At 29.2% G+C, this 20,330-nt stretch overlaps 1 protein-coding gene across 2 annotated transcripts in view; it reads right to left on the bottom strand.

Moving 5' to 3' along the window:
* LOC148951166 (uncharacterized) overlaps nt 1-20,330 on the bottom strand; it is a 91,770-nt gene that overhangs the window by 19,812 nt on the left and 51,628 nt on the right. The gene's annotated exons all lie outside the window — the stretch shown is intronic.

Raw genomic sequence — 20,330 nt, 5'->3', positions numbered from 1 at the left:
GGAGGAAAGATAGAAACGTGTAAATCCAAGGGTGTTTGCAGAATGGTGTCATCCTTGTTTTAGGTTTCAAGCTACTAAGAAAAAAAGTTTTGGACCTTTTTTGGGCGAACCCACAGTAAAAGGTTTTCGGCCCTTTTTAGGCTCCGTTTTCTGGGGACCCTTGTCCCCAAAGAATTTGTTTGTATATTAGGTCTTCTTCACCAACGGAATTACGGCTATAATTTTTAAACTGATTAGGAACAAAAGTATTTCGGCCATTTGTGGACCCCCGACAGGCCTCCTCCCAACAGAATTAGTGAACCATTTGGTCCAAAACGATCCCTGAAAGTTTTGAGACCCTCATTAGTCCAAGATCAATCATACTCTGTTTTTTTTACTATAAAACCAACCTGCAAGCAATTTGCATAACATACAGCCTCGGCCCAATGGGTTGAGAGGGCCATACTATCCACGGAGGTATATTTATTGTACCTTTCAAATATTGCAAGAAAAATAAGTATCTCAAAATTTCGATCAGATATCTTGCTGGGCAGATGTAAAATTTTAATGCCCGGATTTTATGTTGCAAAAATTGGGAATATTCGCTGATGAATAGTGAAAAAGAAGCGAGATCAGGAAAAGTTGGAAAGTAAGATATTAAGCTAGAGTTCATTGTGTATGAAGATTCTTGGTTTTGCTCACACAACAACTAAGGAACTTGGCAAAAATATGATTTTTATATCTCTGTCTTCCCCGAAGCCACTCGCCAAAAAAAATTCTATACGCAAGAAAATTTCCAGAAATCTACAAAGGAAACTTCTGGATTTTAATCCTAATACCACCTTGATAGATTGACTGAAACGAACATCTGCAGTCAGTAACAACAAGAGAAGGTTATAAAATCTTCCAAGCGTAAAACTACCACAAATCACTATCAATAAATAAATGAAACCAAAAATGAACAGAAATTACAATAAATATCCAAGTCAAACTCAAAACGAGCAAAAATTAACATGAGTTGGGCTGATAACCCCCATGCCTTTTCAAGACCAGAACACAATTTGCTCTTTACTGAAAAGAACAAAACACAAACAAAAAACAAAAGACCGTGGATTCTCAGTTTAGTTGACATATACTGATATTTATTCCATAAAAGTTTTGATTTTTTTTAATTTATGAAAGTAAGAACAGTGAAAACATTTCAATCATATTTTCTTTTCAGTAAAGAGCAAATTGTGTTCTGGTCTTGAAAAGGCATGGGGGTTATCAGCCCAACTCATGTTAATTTTTGCTCGTTTTGAGTTTGACTTGGATATTTATTGTAATTTCTGTTCATTTTTGGTGTCATTTGTTTATTGATATTGATTTGTGGTAGTTTTATGCTTGGAAGATTTTTTTACTTTGTTTACGCTCATTCTTGGCTTAATGGAGCTCTTCGCTTTTCTTTGAAAAACTTGTTTTGTGGAAAAAGTTTTTTAAATTAATTCAAAAAAGATCCTATCTCTGAAAGTTTCAACTTAATACCCAAATCAGTTCTTGAGGTACGCCATATTGACAATGTGCATGCACATAGCTTCTTTTGATTTAGTTAAAATTTCCCCTTAATACTGTAAATGGAGTAGTGTGGTAGTAGTAGTGGTGGTAGTTGAAGGCAAATATTGCCTTTTTGATCATTTCCTGAATTTTCCAAATTAATATACTCAGTTATTCCTGTGTTGAACCCTTTTGACAATCCGTATACACATAACGTGTTTTGATTTAGTTCAATACTCCCCTAAAAATTCTCTGAAGCGCTCACCTGAATACCCTTTGTCTTCTTGGAAGGTAGAGTTCAAACCTTTCTCAGTAACATATACTATGTACATACAATGAATAAACTTCATAACTTACATCCATTGTGCTTAAGACTGTGAGGAGATTGACATCCCCAAGACTGGACCTTTCAACAATGCTGAACAAAATAGCTCTCTTAAAATTTCAATCGCTTATGCTTTGGGGAATAATCGGATAGGGAGGGGGGCTGACGTCCCTCCATTCACTTTTGACTTCTAAAAAGGGCACTCAAAATTCGAATTTCCAATCAAACGAGCTCCATCCGATCCAAAGTTTATATGACTTCTCATTCCAAAAAAAAACCTTAAATGCCCCGGGTATAACATACAACCCTTGCCCATGGGCTCGAGAGATCTTGTCCCCCCTCCCCCAAAGACATTGTTAAATAGTTTTTGGACTACTGGTAACAAAATGGCAATCTTACAGTTTCAATTGAATGCAAGTAGAATGTATATATGGAATTCTAGGAGTTTATGTTTCCTCCCATGCTATTCTAGGAGGTTATGTTCCTTCCCATGCTATTTGCGTACGCCTCTACGCCTTTTCAAAGAGAGTCAGAACTCCCTCATACAGTTTGACGTGTTTGGAGAGATTACGTTCCTTGACACCTTTCCAGAGCATGTACTTGACGATGGATACAAAGGGTTAAAGTGATTAGCAATTACGAGCGGGGAGTCCCCACTGGTTCCTGAATTTCCTTAAGTTCCTTGACACCTTTCCAGAGCATGTACTTGACGATGCAGAAAAGGGGTTAAAGTGATTCGTAATTACGAGCGGGGATTACCCGCTGGTTCCTGAATTGCCTTATGTTCCTTGGGACCTTTCCAGAGCATGTATTTGACGATGGAGAAAAAGGGTTAAAGTGATTAGCAATTACGAGCGGGGATTCCCAAATGGCTCCTGAATTGCCTTAAGTTCCTTGACACCTTTCAAGAGCATGTACTTGACGCTTCAGAACAGGGGTTAAAGTGATTCGTACTTACGAGCGGGGATTACACGCTGGTTCCTGAATTGCCTTATGTTCCTTGTTACCTTTCCAGAGAATGTACTTGACGATGTAGAAAAAGGGTTAAAGTGATTAGCAGTTACGATCAGGGATAGCATGTTAATTCATACCTTATTTATTATAAATTTGGAAGAAATCCAGAACAAACCATAGAAATCCTTGCAAATCAAGTAGTAAGGTGTATGTGAGTACGAACCATCAAGGATCATAAGCACCAATGACCCTAACCAGCAGAGACATCAACCCCCCAAAGGTCCCCTATCCCCAAACTCGAAGGGTGCCCCCTCCCCTCCAACTTTTTGGCCCCCTCCCCCCATTTTTTTAAAAGTTTTTTTTATAACTTTTTTTTATTATTTTTTTATAACATGTATTTTTTCAACTTTTTTTTACATCTCTAAATCATATCAAAAAATTGAATGACACTTTTGATTTAAATTTTAAAATATATTCTTGTGCATACCCATACTCCTATTGATGAGGACTGATGGTTCTAATTCAATATTTTTTTCATGAAAGCAAACAATTTTTTTTTAACTAAATTTTTTTTGGACTTCGAAATTATTCAACTTTTTTTTTACATCTATAAATCATATAAGAAAAATAGAATGACACTTTTGATTTAAATTTTAAAATATATTCTTGTGCATACCCATACTCCTATTGATGACGACTGATGGTTCTAATTCAATATTTGATTTTTCATAAAAAACAAACTACTTTTTTAACTAATTTTTTTTGGACTTCGAGAATATTCAACTTTTTTTACATCTCCAAATCATATCAGAAAAATAGAATGACACTTGATTTAAATTATAAAATATATTCTTGTGCATACCCATACTCCTATTGATGAGGACTGAAGATTCTAATTCAATATTTTTTTCATGAAAACAAACTATTTAAAAAAAAAATTTTTTTGGACTTCGAAATTATTTAACTTTTTTTTACATCTCTAAGTCATATCGGAAAAATAGAATGGCACTTTTGATTTAAATTTTAAAATATATTCTTGTGCATACCCATACTCCTATTGATGATGACTGAGGTTTCTAATTCAAAATTTTTTCATGACACTTTTGATTTAAATTTTAAAATATAGTCTTGTGCTTACCCATACTCCTATTTATGAGGAATGATTTTTTTAATTAAATATTTTTTTTCATGAAAGCAAAATATTTTTTTTTAAATAAATTTTTTTTTGACTTAGAAATTATTCAACTTTTTTTTACATCTCTAAATCATATCAGAAAAATAGAATGGTTCTTTTGATTTAAATTTTAAAATATATTCTTGTGCCCACCCATACTCCTATTGATGAGAACTAATGGTTCTAATTCAATATTTTTTTCATGAAAGCAAACTATTTTTTTTTACTTCGAAATTATTCAACTTTCTTTTTTTACATCTCTAAATCATATCAGAAAAATAGAATGACACTTTTTATTTAAATTTTAAAATATATTCTAGTGCATACCCATACTCCTATTGATGATGACTGATGGTTCTAATTCAATATTTTTTTCATGAAAGCAAACTATTTTTTATAACTAAATTTTTTTGGACTTCAAAATTATTCAACTTTTTTTACATCTCTAAATCATATCAGAAAAATAGAATGGTACTTTTGATTTAAATTTTAAAAAATATTCTTGTGCATACCCATACTACTATTGATGAGAACTGATGGTTCTAATTCAATATTTTTTTCATGAAAGCAAACTATTTTTTTTTACTTCGAAATTATTCAACTTTCTTTTTTTTACCTCTCTAAATCATATCAGAAAAATAGAATGGCAATTTTTATTTAAATTTTAAAATATATTCTTTTGCATACCCATACTTCTATTCATGAGGACTGATGATTCTAATTCAATATTTTTTTCATGAAAGCAAACTATTTTTTTTTACTGCGAAATTATTCAACTTTCTTTTTTTAAATCTTTAAATCATATCAGAAAAATAGAAAGGTACTTTTGATTTATATTTTAAAATATATTCTTGTGCATACCCATACTCCTATTGATGAGAACTGATGGTTCTAATTCAATATTTTTTTCATGAAAGCAAACTATTTTTTTTTACTTTGAAATTATTCAACTTTCTTTTTTTACATCTCTAAATCATATCAAAAAATGGAATGACACTTTTGATTTAAATTTTAAAATATATTCTTGTGCATACCCATACTCCTATTGATGATGACTGATGGTTCTAATTCACTATTTTTTTTAACTAAATTTTTTTGGACATCAAAATTATTCAACTTTTTTTACATCTCTAAATCATATCAGAAAAATAGAATGGTACTTTTGATTTAAATTTTAAATATATTCTTGGGCATACCCAAACTCCTATTGATGAGAAATGATGGTTCTAATTCAATATTTTTTTCATTAAATCAAACTATTTTTGTTTTACTACCAAATTATTCAACTTTCTTTTTTTTACATCTCTAAATAATATCAGAAAAATAGAATGACACTTTTGATTTAAATTTTAAAATATATTCTTGTGCATACCCATACTCCTATTGATTATTCTAATTCAATATTTTTTCATGACCCTTTTGATTTAAATTTTAAAATATATTCTTGTGCATACCCATACTCCTATTGATGAGGACTGATGGTTCTAATTCAATATTTTTGTCATAAAAACAAACTATTTTTTTAACTACTTTTTTTTTGGACTTCAAAATTATTCAACTTTTTTTACATCTCTAAATAATATCAGAAAAATAGAATGGTACTTTTGATTTAAATTTTAAAATATATTCCTGTGCATACCCATACTCCTATTGATGAGAACTGATGGTCCTAATTCAATATTTTTTTTCATGAAAGCAAACTATTTTTTTTTTACTTCGAAATTATTCAACTTTCTTTTTTTTATATCTCTAAATCATATCAGAAAAATGGAATGACACTTTTGATTTAAATTTTAAAATATATTCTTGTGCATACCCATACTCCTATTGATGAGGACTGATGGTTCTAATTCAATATTTTTATAATGAAATCAAACTATTTTTTTAACAATTTTTTTTTTACTTCGAAATTATTCAACTTTTTTTTTAAATCTCTAAATCATATAAAAAAAATAGAATGACACTCTTGATTTAAATTTTTAAATATATTCTTGTGCATACCCATACTCCTATTGATGACGACTGATGGTTCTAACTCAATATTTTATTCATGAAAGCAAACTATTTTATTTAACTAAATTTTTTTTTGGACTTCGAAATTATTCAACTTTTTTTTACATCTCTAAATCATATCAGAAGAGTAGAATGGCACTTGTTATTAAAATTTTAAAATATAGTCCTGGGCATATCCCAACTCCTACTTATGAAGAATGATTGTTACAATTCTATATTTTTTTCATGAAAGCACACTATTTTTTTTTTACTTCGAAAGTATTAAACTTTCTTTTTTTTTACATATACACATAATATCAGAAAAATAGAATGGCAATTTTGATTTAAATTTTAAAATATATTGTTGTGCATACCCATACTCCTATTGATGAGAACTGATGGTTCTAATTCAATATTTTTTTCATGACCATTTTCATTTAAATTTTAAAATATATTCTTGTGCATACCCATACTCCTATTGATGATGACTGATGGTTCTAATTCAATATTTTTTTCATGAAAGCAAACTATTTTTTTAACTAAATTTTTTTTGGACTTCGAAATCATTCAACTTTTTTTTACTTCTCTAAATCATATCAGAAAAATAGAATGTTACTTTTAATTTAAATTTTAAAATATATTCCTGTGCATACCCATACTCCTATTGATGAGAACTGATGGTCCTAATTCAATATTTTTTTTCATGAAAGCAAACTATTTTTTTTTTACTTAGAAATTATTCAAATTTCTTTTTTTTATATCTCTAAATCATATCAGAAAAATGGAATGATACTTTTGATTTAAATTTTAAAATATATTCTTGTGCATACCCATACTCCTATTGATGAGGACTGATGGTTCTAATTCAATATTTTTTTCATGAAAACAAACTATTTTTTTAACAATTTTTTTTTGACTTCGAAATTATTCAACTTTTTTTTTAAATCTCTAAATCATATCAGAAAAATAGAATGACACTCTTGATTTAAATTTTTAAATATATTCTTGTGCATACCCATACTCCTATTGATGATGACTGATGGTTCTAATTCAATATTTTATTCATGAAAGCAAACTATTTTTTTTAACTAAATTTTTTTTTGGACTTTGAAATTATTCAACTTTTTTTACATCTCTAAATCATATCAGGAAAATAGAATGGTACTTTTGATTTAAATTTTAAAATATATTCTTGTGCATACCCATAATCCTATTGATGAGGACTGATGATTCTAATTCAATATTTTTTTCATGAAAATAAACTATTTAAAATTTTTTTTTTTTTTACTTCGAAATTATTCAACTTTTTTTTTTACATCTATAAATCATATCAGAAAAATAGAATGACACTCTTGATTTAGATTTTTAAATATATTCTTGTGCATACCCATACTCCTAATTATGAGGACTGATGGTTCTAATTCAATATTTTTTTCATAAAAAACAAACTATTTTTTTTAGACTTCAGAATTATTCAACTTTATTTTTTTATTTTTTTAATTTTTTTTGTACGTATCTTAAAATGACAAAATATGCTTACGGCTCTAACAATTGTACTCTATGCTTGTTCAGAGACACGATGCGGTTTCCCCACTAGTACTCTATGGCCGGTTATCGACACTACCTAGTTTATTGCATGTATTAAATCAGTATTTTTTACACAGTCGAACGATAAACACATAACTAAAATCTCTAAAAAGTGAAGATGAAGCATTTTAAGAAAGTGTGTTCACATGATAGTGTTATTGTAGCATTGAATACTAACAAGGAGAAGTATTTAAACTATGAAATAAGTACAAGTGGTAGCACTATCGGTAACGTATGCGTGCATTGTCATGACAGTAAGGAATTGAATTTCTTTGGAGTACCAAAAAAATGGAGTATCAACTCTGAGATGTTGGATGAGTGAAATTGAGATCTCCAGAGATGATTGCACTCAAAGAGAATGCCAACATAAAAATAATCGTTGATAAAGAGGGTTATCTTCTTGCTAGTGCTTGTGGTAACATGTTACCCTGTGTTAAACCATATCGTCAGCTTTCGGGTATTAGCATTCAACGGAAGGTCAAAAAAAGAAAGGCCTACTCTTCTACTAATATCATAAACCATATCTTGTCTACGTGCCGAAACTGTTACCTGTGTAAAAATAATGTGATAATAGACAGTGAAATTGCCAGAAAAATAAAAAGGGCATTGGCAGAAAATATCACTAAAGAATATAAAGATGAATCGATGAAAAACAAAGTACCAGCAAACGTTACTGCGATTGATCAAACGGTCAATGAACCAAATAATACCAAAGACGAAAAGCATATTGAGCCTGTTGATGACACACTATAAAAATTGTGTATTGAGTCAAAAATGGAATAATGATTATTCTACTGATTACGAACTAAGAGAAGAAAATAGCTACAATATCAAGAGAGAACATGGTGAACTATTTTATGGAACAGATTCAAAATGTCCAAAGTTGTTCATTGATATTAATAATGTATAATAATATATATTTTTGTATTAATATTCTACATGGCTTTATTTCATTAAAAATATATTATGCATTATATTGTTATGTTTTCATTATTTTTAGAGTAAGCTAGCATAAAAAACGTTTAGAATGTCTAATAAAACATCGAAGATGTAAGAAAAGGAATTTGGATACATCTATTGTCTGACACATGGGATAACATTGACAAAATCTTGGTATCAGAATGAATAAATTATTTATCAACATCCGTTATTGGATATTTCATTATGAAAAAATTGTAAGTAAGTAAGTAACAAACTCTTTCTTGAATTCCCCTCTTGCATACACAATACAGAAATTCAATCGAGGAAATTATGAAAAAAACTTAAATTAAGTAACAAACTCTTTCTTGAAGTCACATCTTGGATACACAATGCAAAAATTTCATTTAAGAAATTATCAAAAAATTGTAAGTAAGTAGCAAATTCTTTCTTGAATTCGCCTCCTGGATAAATAAAAAAGACATTTCATTCAAGAAATTATGACAAAATTCTAACTCTTTATTGTTTTCACGTCTTAGATACACGATGCAGAAATTTCATTCAAGAAATTATGAAAAAAATTTAAGTAAGTAACAGTCTCTTTCTTGAAGTCCCCTCTTGGATACACAATACGGAAATTTCATTCAAGAAATTATGAAAAAATTTGTAAGTAACACACTCTTTCTTGAAGTCACCTCCTGGATACACAATACAGATACTTAATTCAGGAAATATGAAAAAATCGCAAGTAAGTAACAAACTCTTTCTTGAATTCGCCATTTGGATGCACAATACAGAAATTTAATTCAGGAAATTATGAAAAAAAAAATGTAAGTAAGTAAGTAACAAACTCTATGCTTTTTCAGCATCAATTGTCGGATATGTTGAATAAAATAAGCAAAGTCGACATAGCTTTATTTCATTTTTTAGGGTTAATTTAGACGAGGTTACGTGCGCGCACGTAACCTCGTCTAAATTAACCTTAAAAAATGAAATAAAGCTATGTCGACTTTGCTTATTTTATTCAACATATCCGACAATTGATGCTGAAAAAGCGTAGTTTGTTACTTACTTACATTTTTTTTCATAATTTCCTGAATTAAATTTCTGTATTGTGCATCCAAATGGCGAATTCAAGATAGAGTTTGTTACTTACTTGCGATTTTTCATAATTTCTTGAATGAAGTATCTGTATTGTGTATCAAAGAGGTGACTTCAAGAAAGAGTGTGTTAGTTACTTGCAAATATTTTCATATTTTCTTGAATGAAATCTCCATATTGTGTATCCAAGAGGGGACTTCAAGAAAGAGATTGTTACTTACTGAGAATTTTTTCATATTTTCTTGAATGAAATTTCTGCATCGTGTATTTAAGACGTGAAAACAATAAAGTTTGTTACTTACTTATAATTTTGTCATAATTTCTTGAATGAAATGTCTCTTTTATTTATCCAGGAGGCGAATTCAAGAAAGAATTTGCTACTTACTTACAATTTTTTTATAATTTCTTAAATGAAATTTCTGCATTGTGTATCCAAGAGGTGACTTCAAGAAAGAGTTTGTTACTTACAATTTTTTTTTCATAATTTCATTGATTAAATTTCTGTAATGTGTATCCAAGAGGTGAATTCAAGAAAGAGTTTGTTACTTACTTACTTACAATTTTTTCATAATGACATATCCAACAACAGATGTTGATAAATAATTTATTCATTCTGATACCAAGATTTTGTCAATGTTTTCCCATGTGTCTGACATAAGATGTATGCAAATTCCTTTTCTTACATCTCCGATGTTTTATTAGACATTCTAAACGTTTGATATGCTAGCTTACTCTAAAAATATTGAAAACATAACAATGTAATGCATAATATATTTTTAATGAAATAATACCATGTAGAATATTAATACAAAAATATATATTATTATACATTATTAGTATCATGAACAACTTTGGACATTTTGAATCTGTTCCATAAAATAGTTCACCACGTTCTCTCTTGATAGTGTAGCTATTGTCTTCTCTTAGTTCGTAATCAGTAGAATAATCATTATTCCATTTTTGACTCATTCCATTTTTATATTCCTTAGTGATATTTTCTGCCAATGCCCTTTTTATTTTTCTAGCAATTTCACTGTCTATAATCACACTATTTTTACAAAAGTAACAGTTTCGGCACGTAGACAAGATATGGTTTATGATATTAGTAGAAGAGTAGGCCTTTCTTTTTTTTACCTTCCGTATAATGCTAATACCCTAAAGCTGGCGATATGGTTTAACACTGGGTAACATGTTACCACAATCATTAACAAGAAGATAATCCTCTTTATCAACTATTATTTTTATGCTGGCATTCTCTTTGAGTGTAATCATCTCCGGAGATCTTAATCTCACACATCAACCATCATAAGAGTTGATTTTTTTTGGTACTCCAAAGAAATTTAATACCTTACTGTCATGACAATGCACGCATACGTTTCCGATAGTGCTATCACTTGTAATTATTTCATAGTTTAAATACTTCTCCTTGTCAGCATTCAATGCTACAATAACACTATCATGTGAACACACTTTCTTAAAATGCTTCATATTCACTTCTTTAGAGATATTAGTTATGTGTTTATCGCTCCACTGTGTAAAAAATACTGATTTAATACATGCAATAAACTAGGTAGTGTCGATAACCGGCCATAGAGTAACAGTGGGAAAGCCGCATCGTGTCTCTGAACAAGCATAGAGCACAATTGTTAGAGCCGTAAGCATATTTTGTCATTTTGTACAAATTTTGTACATATTTTGTACATATTTTGTCATACGTACAAAAAAAAATAAATAAAAAAAATAAATAAAGTGGAATAATTTCGAAGTAAAAAAAAAATAGTTTGTTTTTTATGAAAAAAATATTGAATTAGAACCATCAGTCCTCATCATTAGGAGTATGGGTATGCACAAGAATATATTTAAAAATCTAAATCAAGAGTGTCATTCTATTTTTCTGATATGATTTAGAGATGTAAAAAAAAAGTTGAATTATTTCGAAGTCAAAAAAAAAAAAAAATTGTTAAAAAAATAGTTTGTTTTCATGAAAAAAATATTGAATTAGAACCATCAGTCCTCATCAATAGGAGTATGGGTATGCACAAGAATATATTTTAAAATTTAAATCAAAAATGTCATTATATTTTTCTGATATGATTTAGCGATGTAAAAAAAAGTTGTATAATTTCGAAGTCCAAAAAAATTTTAGTTAACAAAAAAATAGTTTGCTTTCATGAAAAAAATATTGAATTAGAACCATCAGTCCTCATCAATAGGAATATGGGTATGCAAAAGAATATATTTTAAAAATTAAATCAAATGTGTCATTCCATTTTTCTGATATGATTTAGAGATGTAAAAAAAGAAAGTTGAATAATTTCGAAGTAAAAAAAAAATAGTTTGCTTTCATGAAAAAATATTGAATTAGAACCATCAGTTCTCATCAATAGGAGTATGGGTAGGCACAACAATATTTTTTAAAATTTAAATTAAAAGTACCATTCTATTTTTCTGATATGATTTAGAGATGTAAAAAAAAATGAATAATTTCGAAGTCCAAAAAAATTTATTTAAAAAAAAATAGTTTGCTTTCATGAAAAAAATATTGAATTAGAATCATCAGTCATCATCAATAGGAGTATGTGTATGCACAATAATATATTTTAAAATTTTGATCAAAACGTTAATGAAAAAAATATTGAATTAGAACCATCAGTCATCATCAATAGGAGTATGGGTATGCAGAAGAATATATTTTAAAATTTAAATCAGAAGTGCCATATTATTTTTCCGATATGACTTAGAGATGTAAAAAAAAAGTTGAATAATTTAGAAGTCCAAAAAAAATTGTTAAAAAAATATTTTTTTTTCATGAAAAAAATATTGAATTAGAATCATCAGTCCTCATCAATAAGAGTGTGGGTATGCACAAGAATATATTTTAAAATTTAAATCAAAAGCTTCATTCTATTTTTCTGATATGATTTAGAGATGTAAAAAAAAGAAAGTTGAATAATTTCGAAATAAAAAAATAGTTTGCTTTCATGAAAAAAATATTGAATTAGAACCATCAGTTCTCATCAATAGGAGTATGGGTATGCACAAGAATATATTTAAAATTTAAATCAAAAGTACCATTCTATTTTTCTGATATGATTTAGAGATGTAAAAAAAGTGAATAATTTTTATGTCCAAAAAAATTTAGTTAAAAAAAAATAGTTTGCTTTCATGAAAAAAATATTGAATTAGAACCATCAGTCATCATCAATAGGAGTATGGGTATGCACAAGAATATTTTTTAAAATTTAAATCAAAAGGGTCATGAAAAAAATATTTAATTAGAATCATCATTCATCATCAATGATTTAGAGATGTAAAATAAAAGTTGAATAATTTCGAAGTCCAAAAAAATTTGTTAAAAAAATAGTTTGTTTTCATGAAAAAAATATTGAATTAGAATCACCAGTCCTCATCAATAGGAGTATGGGCATGCACAAGAACATATTTTAAAATTTAAATCAAAAGTGCCATTCTATTTTTCTGATATGATTTAGAGATGTAAAAAAAAGAAAGTTGAATAATTCAAAAGTAAAAAAAAAAATAGTTTTATTTCATTAAAAAAATATTGAATTAGAACCATCAGTTCTCATCAATAGGAGTATGGGTATGCACAGGAATATATTTTAAAATTTAAATCGAAAGTACCATTCTATTTTTCTGATATGATTTAGAGATGTAAAAAAGTTTAATAATTTTTAAGTCCAAAAAAATTTAGTTAAAAAAATAGTTTGCTTTCATGAAAAAAATATTGAATTAGAACCATCAGTCATCATCAATAGGAGTATGGGTATGCACAAGAATATATTTTAAAATTTAAATCAAAAGTGTCATTCTATTTTTCTGATATGATTTAGAGATGTAAAAAAAGAAAGTTGAATAATTTCGAAGTAAAAAAAATAGTTTGCTTTCATGAAAAAAATATTGAATTAGAACCATCAGTTCTCATGAATAGGAGTATGGGTATGCACAAAAATATTTTTTAAAATTTAAATCAAAAGTACCATTTTATTTTTCTGATATGATTTAGAGATGTAAAAAAAGTGGAATAATTTCGAAGTCCAAAAAAATTTAGTTAAAAAAAAAAGTATGCTTTCATGAAAAAAATATTGAATTAGAACCATCAGTTCTCATCAATAGGAGAATGGATATGCACAAGAATATGTTTTAAAATTTAAATCAAAAGGGTCATGAAAAAAATATTGAATTAGAATCATCAGTCATCATCAATAGGAGTATGGGTATGCGCAAGAATGTATTTTAAAATTTAAATCAAAAGTGTCATTATATTTTTCTGATATGATTTAGAGATGTAAAAAAAAGAAATTTGAATAATTTCGAAGTAAAAAAAAATAGTTGGCTTTCATGAAAAAAATATTGAATTAGAAACATCAGTCATCATCAATAGGAGTATGGGTATGCAAAAGAATATATTTTATAATTTTAATCAAAAGTGTCATTCTATTTTTCTGATATGATTTAGAGATGTAAAAAAAAAGAAAGTTGAATAATTTCGAAGTAAAAAAAAATAGTTTGCTTTCCTGAAAAAAATATTGAATTAGAACCATCAGTTCTCATCAATAGGAGTATGGGTATGCACAACAATATATTTTAAAATTTAAATCAAAAGTACCATTCTATTTTTCTGATATGGTTTAGAGATGTAAAAAAAATGAATAATTTCGAAGTCAAAAAAAATTTAGTTAAAAAAAATAGTTTGCTTTCATGAAAAAAATATTGAATTAGAACCATCAGTCATCATCAATAGGAGTATGGATAAGCACAAGAATATATTTTAAAATTTAAATAAAAAGGGTCATGAAAAAAATATTGAATTATAATCATCAGTCATCATCAATGATTTAGAGATGTAAAAAAAAGTTGAATAATTTCGAAGTCCAAAAAAATTTGTTAAAAAAATAGTTTATTTTCATGAAAAAAATATTAAATTAGAATCATCAGTCCTCATCAATAGGAGTATTGATGTGTATGCACAAGAACATGTTTTATAATTTAAATCAAAATTGTCATTATATTTTTCTGATATGATTTAGAGAGGTAAAAAAAAAGAAAGTTGAATAATTTCGTAGTAAAAAAAAATAGTTTGCTTTCATGAAAAAAATATTGAATTAGAACCATCAGTTCTCATCAATAGGAGTATGGGTATGCACAATACTATATTTTAAAATTTAAATCGAAAGTACCATTCTATTTTTCTGATATGATTTAGAGATATAAAAAAAGTTGAATAATTTTTAAGTCCAAAAAAATTAAGTTAAAAAAATAGTTTGCTTTCATGAAAAAAATATTGAATTAGAACCATCAGTCATCATCAATAGGAGTATGGGTATGCACAATAATATATTGAAAAATTTAAAACAAAACTGTCATTATATTTTTATGATATTATTTAGATATATAAAAAAAGAAAGTTGAATACTTACGAAGTGAAAAAAAAATAGTTTTCTTTCATGAAAAAAATATTGAATTGTAACCATCAGTCCTCATGAGTAGGAGTATGGGTATGCACAAGAATATTTTTTTAAAATTTAAATCAAAAGTACCATTCTATTTTTCTGATATGATTTAGAGATGTAAAAAAAGTTGAATAATTTTGAAGTCCAAAAAAATTTAGTTAAAAAAATAGTTTGCTTTCATGAAAAACATGTTGAATTAGAACCATCGGTCATCATCAATATGAGCATGGGTATGCACAAGAATATATTTTAAAATTTAAATCAAAAGGGTCATGAAAAAAATATTGAATTAGAAACCTCAGTCATCATCAATAGGAGTATGGGTCTGCAGAAGAATATATTTAAAAATTTAAATCAAAAGTGTCATTCTATTTTTCTGATATGATTTAGAGATGTAAAAAAAAGTTGAATAATTTCGAAGTCCAAAAAAAATTTGTTAAAAAAATAGTTTGTTTTCATGAAAAAAATATTGAATTAGATACATCAGTCCTCATCAATAGGAGTATTGATGAGTATGCACAAGAACATATTTTAAAATTTAAATCAAAAGTGTCATTCTATTTTTCTGATATGATTTAGAGAGGTAAAAAAAAGAAAGTTTAATAATTTAGAAGTAAAAAAAAATAGTTTGATTTCCTGAAAAAGATATTGAATTAGAACCATCAGTTCTTATCACTAGGAGTTTGGGTATGCACAATAATATATTTAAAATTTAAATCAAAAGTAACATTATATTTTTCTGATATGATTTAGAGATGTAAAAAAAGTTGAATAATTTTGAAGTCCAAAAAAATTTAGTTAAAAAAAATAGTTTGCTTTCATGAAAAACATATTGAATTAGAACCATCAGTCATCATCAATAGGAGTATAGGTATGCACAAGAATATATTTTAAAATTTAAATCAAAAGTGTCATTCTATTTTTCTGATATGATTTAGAGATGTTAAAAAAGAAAGTTGAATAATTTAAAAGTAAAAAAAAATAGTTTGTTTTCGTGAAAAAAATATTAAATTAGAACCATCAGTTATCATCAATAGGAGTATGGGTTTGCACAAGAAAATTTTTTAAAATTTAAATCAAAAGTACCATTTTTTTTTTAGGATATGATTTAGAGATTTAAAAAAAGTGTAATAATTTCGAACTCCAAAAAAAATTTTTTTAAAAAAAATAGTTTGCTTTCATGAAAAAAATATTGAATTAGAACCATCAGTCATCATCAATAGGAGTATGGGTATGCACAAGAATATATTTTAAAATTTAAATCAAAAGGGTCATGAAAAAAATTTTGAATTAGAATCATCAGTCATCATCAATAGGTGTATGGGTATGCACAAGAATATATTTTAAAATTTAAATCAAAAGTGCCATTCTATTTTTCTGATATGATTTAGAGATGTAAAAAAAAGTTGAATAATTTCGAAGTCCAAAAAAGATTTGTTAAAAAAATAGTTTGTTTTCATGAAAAAATATTGAATTAGAATAATCAGTCCTCATCAATAGGAGTATGGGTATGCACAAGAATATATTTTATAATTTAAATCAAAAGTACTCATTCTATTTTTCTGATATGATTTGGAGATGTAAAAAAAGTTGAATAATCTCGAAGTCCAAAAAAAAAATTAGTTAAAAAAATAGTTTGTTTTTATGAAAAATAAAATATTGAATTAGAACCATCAGTCTTCATCAATAAGGAGTATGGGTATGCACAGGAATATGTTTTAAAATGTAAATTAAAAGTGTTATTATATTTTTCTGATATGATTTAGAGATGTAAAAAAGTTGAATAATTTCGAAGTCCAAAAACATTTAGTTAAAAAAAATAGTTTGCTTTCATGAAAAAAATATTGAATTAGAACCATCAGTCCTCATCAATAGGAGTATGGGTATGCACAAGAATATATTTTAAAATTTAAATCAAAAGTGTCATTCTATTTTTTTTTATATGATTTAAAGATGTAAAAAAAAGTTGGAAAAATATATTATGTTAAAAAAAAAATAATAAAAAAAGTTATAAAAAAAACTTTAAAAAAAATGGGGGGAGGGGGCCAAAAAGTTGGAGGGGAGGGGGCACCCTTCGAGTTTGGGGATAGGGGACTTTGGGGGGTTGATGTCTCTGCTGGTTAGGGTCATTGGTGCTTATGATCCTTGATGGTTCGTACTCACATACACCTTACTACTTGATTTGCAAGGATTTCTATGGTTTGTTCTGGATTTCTTCCAAACTTATAATAAATTAGGTATGAATTAACATGCTATCCCTGATCGTAACTGCTAATCACTTTAACCTTTTTTCTACATCGTCAAGTACATGCTCTGGAAAGGTACCAAGGAACGTAAGGCAGTTCAGGAACCAGCGGGTTATCCCCGCTCGTAATTACGAATCACTTTAACCCTTTTTCTGCATCGTCAAGTACATTCTCTGGAAAGGTGTAAAGGACCTTAAGGCAATTCAGGAACCAGTGGGGAATCCCCGCTCGTAATTGCTAATCACTTTAACCCTTTGTATCCATGGTCAAGTACATGCTTTGGAAAGGTACCAAGGAACGTAAGGCAATTCAGGAACCAGCGGGGAATCCCCGCTCGTAATTGCTAATCACTTTAACCCTTTTTCTACATCGTCAAGTACATGCTCTGGAAAGGTGTCAAGGAACGTAATCTCTCCAAACACGTCAAACTGGTCAAACTGTATGAGGGAGTTTTGACTCTCTTTGAAAAGGCGTAGAGGCGTACGCAAATAGCATGGGAAAGAACGTAAGCTCCTAGAATAGCTCAGGAAAGACCATAAGCACCTAGAATTCCATAGGTACATTCTACTAATGCATTTTGGGAAAAGAGAATGTCAGGGAGGGGGCTAGTTGCTCCCCATCATATTTGATTTTTAAAAGGGAACTAGAACTAGGCCTATACATTTAAATCAAATGGGGTCCTTCTAAAGTTAAGACGAACACCCCTCCCACAAAAACCTTATATGCCCCTGGGCCATGCTTACAACCATTATCCCCAGACTCTGGGGGATTCTATCCGCCCCAAAGGACTTATTATATGACCTTTGGACTATTTTGATCAAATGACAATCTCAAAATTTGCATCGGATACATTTGTGGAGAATAAAACGTAGAAGGAAGGAGGGCGGGGTGGCCACCCCAGATCACTTTGACTCTTAAAAAGAAAACTAGAGAATCTGATTTCCAATCAAATGAGCTCATTCCGGAGTTTATACGACTGCCCTTTCCATAAAAACCTTATAAGCCCTCGGGGCGTAACTTATAACCCTTGCGCTTAGGGCCCTGGGGGGACTTGTTGACCTCCAATCACTTTTGACTATTAACCCTCGTAAGTTTAAACGACCAACCTTTCTAATAAATCCTATATAAACCCCAGGGCATAACTTACAACCCTCGCGCCGAGGGCGGCGGCGGATGGTTGTCATCCTCAAAGACATAATATCCAGACCTTTCAACTACGCTGAACAAAATGGCTATCTAAAAATTTTGATTAGGTGTGTTTTGGGAATTTATGGGCGTGGGGAGGCGGCTTGTTGTCCTCCAGTCACTTTTGACTTTTAAAGAAGGCCCTTTCAATTTCCAATCGAATAAGCCTTTTTTGAAATTTCTACGACAACAAATGGCCATCTCAAAACTTCTATCAGATACATTTTGGGAAAATACGAGGTTTCACGTGGGGGGGGGGGGGGTTATCGGCCCTCCGATCACTCTGAATCTTAAAAAAGACGCTAAAACTTCTGATTACCAATCCAATGAGCCCCCTCAAAGTTTATACGATCACCATTTCTATATAAACCTTATATGCCCCCAGGGTACAACTTAACGATAAATAAAAGTTCAAACAGGGATAAAATCCTTTTAATAGACAGTGTTTTTTGTAACAGTGATAGAAATTCACAAAAATACCAGATATTTCGGTCACATATACAGTGACCGTCTGTTACAAAAAACACTGTCTATTAAAAGGATTTTATCCCTATTTGAACTTTTATTTATCGTCATGGAAAGGCAGTGTGGTCTCCGAAATTAGGTACAACTTAAAGTCCTTGGCCTGAGGAGTGTGTGGGTTGTCATCCTCAAATACATAATTTCCGGACCTTTCAACTACAATTAACAGAATGACCATCTCAAAATTTTGATTGGATGTGTTTGGGAAAATGGTGGGCGTGGGAGGGGTGTTAGTTGCCCTTCAGTTACTGTTGACTACTAAAGATGGCACTGGCTTTTTCAATTTCCAATCGTATGAGCCCCTTTCGAAGTTTCTATGACAACAAATGGCCATCTCAAAATTTCTATCAGATGCCTTTCGGGAAAATACAAGGTGTACGGGGGGGGGGGGTGAAGTATCCACCCTCACATCACTCTGAATCTCAAAAAGGACTCTAAAACTTCTGATTAGCAATCCAATGAGCCCCCTTCGATGTTTATACGATCACCCTTTCTATATAAGCCTTGAATGAGCCTTTTTTGAAGTTTCTACGACAACTCCTTCGATATGATTTGCGCTGGTTTAAAAAAAAATATTGTGGCCAAATCGCTCTTTACTTAGGCAGCGCAATTGCGTTGCCTATGATAAATCTCTATGGCCATGCATGTAAATTCCGAGAATGGAAATTGGCAGGGAAACAGGAGCCTATCCCCCTCTATTCTAGAGTTTTTGTTTACATCTAAGCCTAAAGACTACTCATTAAATATTCATTTTTTTCTATTTTTTCTCAGAGCATATAGACTTTCCCCCCTTTTTCCCATTTAAATAATTGTTACTTTAGTTAGAGTAAGAAAATCCTGTCGATGAATGTCTAGAAGTAAAAAAAATGAAATATGTGAAAAATAGTCTATAAGCACGGCTTAGTAGCAAAGAAAAGCTAGTACTAGAAAATGTGCATATTCCATTTAGTTAATTAGCTTTGGAAACTAAAGGTCAGTGATTTCGTTTGAACTTTTTCAAGCAACAAGTTTCTGAAAGAAAAGTAAAGAGCTACGTTAAACCAAAGAGGAGAAAAAAAATAATTCAAACTTAAAATGAAGAGAAATCACCGAAAATGAATAAATGATACTCAAAAGAACAGAAATTATAATGAGAAAATAATCAAGTCAAACTTGAAACGAACATAAAAAACATAAAAACAGGAGTAGAGCTAACAGTACAGTCCAAAATGCGATTAGACCTTGAACACATTGCAACAAAAATGATTTTTGTAATGTTTAATAGAGAAAAATGAGCTTGTTAACATATCCAAAATCAGCATCGCCACTCCAAGACGAATTGGGTCAAATCTACCTTTAAAATA

Source organism: Artemia sp. Qi Xiang Cuo, chromosome 6 (assembly GCF_049724085.1).
Source record: "Artemia sp. Qi Xiang Cuo chromosome 6, ASM4972408v1, whole genome shotgun sequence".
Lineage (NCBI taxonomy): Eukaryota > Metazoa > Arthropoda > Branchiopoda > Anostraca > Artemiidae > Artemia > Artemia sp. Qi Xiang Cuo.
Note: the sequence above shows the minus strand (reverse complement) of the source record. Positions and strands in the feature narration are given on the sequence as shown.